Genomic DNA, 3151 nt, shown 5'->3' with positions numbered 1-3151 from the left:
GGGGGCTCTCGTGGCCTAGAGGTTGAGACGTTCGCCTCTCATTCGATACGTCCCGGGCCCGCTTCGAACCCGGATAGCGACGTAAATTTTTCTGCTCCAAATTGTCTCCTTTCATCACCTCCTTTCCTCCTCTCTGACAATGTTAAGTCGTCTGCTTTCGTCTCCACTTTCTGCCCCCACTGGAACCGTTCTACTGCTACTTCTTGGCTCCTTCTTACTGCTGTCTTTCAGACATACCCCTGATCTTCTGGTAGGTAAGATCTACACCTAGCCTTCTCGGACAAGGGTAAAAAATCTCAAAGGTCCCGTTTGCAAGCTGCTCACGTTAAAGATCCCTTGGTGATCTAAAATCGATAAGAGTTGGCTTCGATCGCCACCCGGGCAAAATTCAAAATTTCATACCAACTGAAAATGTTTAATTTGTCCTGCGCGCTCCGATCATATGACCTTATTATGCAGTTGCAAGCGCCGCAAAACACTTTTTTAAAAAAACAAGAAAAAAAGAAAACAAAAAAACCAAAACAAAAAAACTCCGTGTACCAATAGTATAGTATAGTGGTACAGTTTTCCCGGTACCCGGTCACCGGACTTGTAGTTGGGAAATTGTGGGTTCGGGGGTTCGAACCTCAGCTCGGTCCGAACTTGTAAGTTAGTGTAGTCAGTGTTTAAGGCCATTGACCCACATCACATAATTTAAGACACACATTAGTTTTGTTGAATAAAGTTTTCATAATGGAAAGGCACAGGTTGTGCACATATCTCTTATCATGGGACAAGCATTGCATTATATATCTATATATGTGTGTGTGTGTATATATATATACACACACAATATCTGTCACTTGGTGACGTCAGTAGCCTAGTGGTTAGGCTACCGGACTTTTCATCCAGAGGTTGCGGGTTCGGGGGTTCGAGCCTCGGGCCCAACTTTGTGTCCTTGGGAAAGACACTTTGCTCAAATTTTCCTCACTTCACGCAGGTGCCCGGCCATAGACCGCGAAAGGTCTTGTCAGTTTGTTAGTGTTTTGGCGCCTATAAATGGCTGCTTGCACTGTATGCTTCCCCGGAAGTTGAAGTTGTTTCAGAATGCTCTCAGGTCTGCTGGGGTAATAGTATAGATTATGAAGCGCCGTATAGAGCTTGTTACTGAGCGGGGATTTATGCTATACAAATGCTGTCTCTAAGGCCGAGTCATTTTTCCGAAGTTGTGTCCTTGGGAAAGGCACTTTACCTGAATCTCATTTGGCTCGCTCGGTCTTTTCGGGGATGGACGTTAAACTTGGAGGTCCCACCTCTATAACCTAAAAGGGTTGACCGGGACGTTAAACTGTACCAGTTCACCGCCATTTTTTCCACCGCGACCGGCTGTCTCAAACTTGCTGGTGGTTGGCGGGTGCTATGGTGTGGTTTGCTCCTTCTTTCCTATCAAACATCTATCTTCCTGATCTCTCCTCCTTTTTTTAAATGTTTGACACCTCTAATTTTCAGCATTTATATGATCTTATTGTGTTTCAAGTGCCGTAAAACTCTAAAAAAACCCCGAAAAACTTGCTGTACCTTAAGGAATTGCCGATGGCCCAAACAGTGTTGCTGGGACCGGCAACACATTTTTATGGAGTGCTGAGGTATGCAGATTGTGTAATATCTAGACAAAAGGGTTTTCCCCGAATGCGTTGTTGTTGTTTTTTGCTCAGTCAGCTATACCGTGGATCGATTCTCAAAAGTTTTGTTTCCCCCTTTTGGAGCGGGAAGGTTGGCCCAACGGTCACTTGTCCAACACAAATACCTGTACTATAGTGCGGTCAAAATTTCGTTGCACAACTTATCCTCAAATATCTCATTAACAGATGAATCAATGTCACCCATACTTTGAGCTGCAGTTTGTTTCAATTTGTCTTAACTGAATAATATTTTTGCAGAACAGTTGAGGCTAGATTTTAAAACTTTTTTCACAAATTTATATAAAATACTATAGATCTCCTTCACGCGGAAAATTGTATTTTTCACAGCACTTACCTCCTTTCACACACATTGTTCACATGCATATGGCCTACGTCACAGCTCACCAATGACACCTTTTAGTGGCAAAACTTGTTACAAGAATTTAGTTTTATAGTGAACACATAATTTTGGCACTAAAGGTTCTCAAACCGTGCGTTCAAAAAGCTTATAAAGTTAATGTCGCGATTAGAAAAAAAAAGACGAAGTTGCTTTTAAAAGCGATATTGCCGCTGCCGTAATCTTTTTAAAATATGTAGAAACCATCGGTTGGCATTTTTAAACTGGTATTTATTAAGGGATTTTCTAGAATACAGTGTGCAGGTGTTTGAAAAAATATTCATATTTCTCTTCTATCAAATATCTCTCGTTCTTAAATTTATCTCTTCCATCTTTCCTATCAATCATCTATCATCCTCTTCTTTCTAACTTCTTTCCTATCAAGCATTTATTGTCATCATCTCTCCTCCTTCTTTCATATCTACATCTATCGTCCTCAACTCTCCTCTTTCTTTTCTTTGCATGCTACTCTTTAATAGCACATGTAATCTGGGACATTTATGTGACCTGCTTTGTTGAAAATGCCCTAACACTCTTACTAGGTGGGTGGTTAGCGGGTGCTTTGGTGTGGTTTGCTCGACCTACTTTCCTATCTATCAAACGTCTATCGTCCTGATCTTTCTTCCATCTGTGTTGTGTTTGTTACTCTCTTGTAACACCTCTAATCTTCGGCACTTATATGATCGTATTGTGTTGCAAGTGCCGTGAAACTCAAACTCAAACTAAACTGTTGTGTATTAGTGTTATGTTTTGTTGTGTTATGTAGTCTAGTGGTTATTTTGTTTTGGTTTTTTGGTTTGTTTTGGTTTTTACCTCAGTGAGCATGAATAGGTCGGTATTAAACAACACAATACGCTCTTTTAGATGCCCGTAAAACTTGTACTAAAACTAGAAATACCTCAAGTGACGTACTAATTTTCGTGCGGTACTTTATACGATGGTCGTAATACACGTTGAAAATGCTCGCGGCTTTCATGTAGACTGCTTTATTGTCTTGGATGTTTCTTGCAGAGTTAAATCCGCATAGTTAATGATTACTCACGCCAAAAGTATTCCTTTTTTCTGAATTGCTCGTTACAAAACAATTAGGTGA

The 3151-nt window shown here is 40.9% G+C and overlaps 1 protein-coding gene across 1 annotated transcript in view; it reads left to right on the top strand.

The window, feature by feature from the left end:
* The window catches only part of LOC101862637 (oxidation resistance protein 1), a gene marked incomplete at both ends in the record, with an annotated part of 36025 nt that overhangs the window by 12357 nt on the left and 20517 nt on the right, over nucleotides 1-3151 (top strand).

Source organism: Aplysia californica, unplaced genomic scaffold, assembly GCF_000002075.1.
Source record: "Aplysia californica isolate F4 #8 unplaced genomic scaffold, AplCal3.0 scaffold00104, whole genome shotgun sequence".
NCBI lineage: Eukaryota > Metazoa > Mollusca > Gastropoda > Aplysiida > Aplysiidae > Aplysia > Aplysia californica.
Note: the sequence above shows the minus strand (reverse complement) of the source record. Positions and strands in the feature narration are given on the sequence as shown.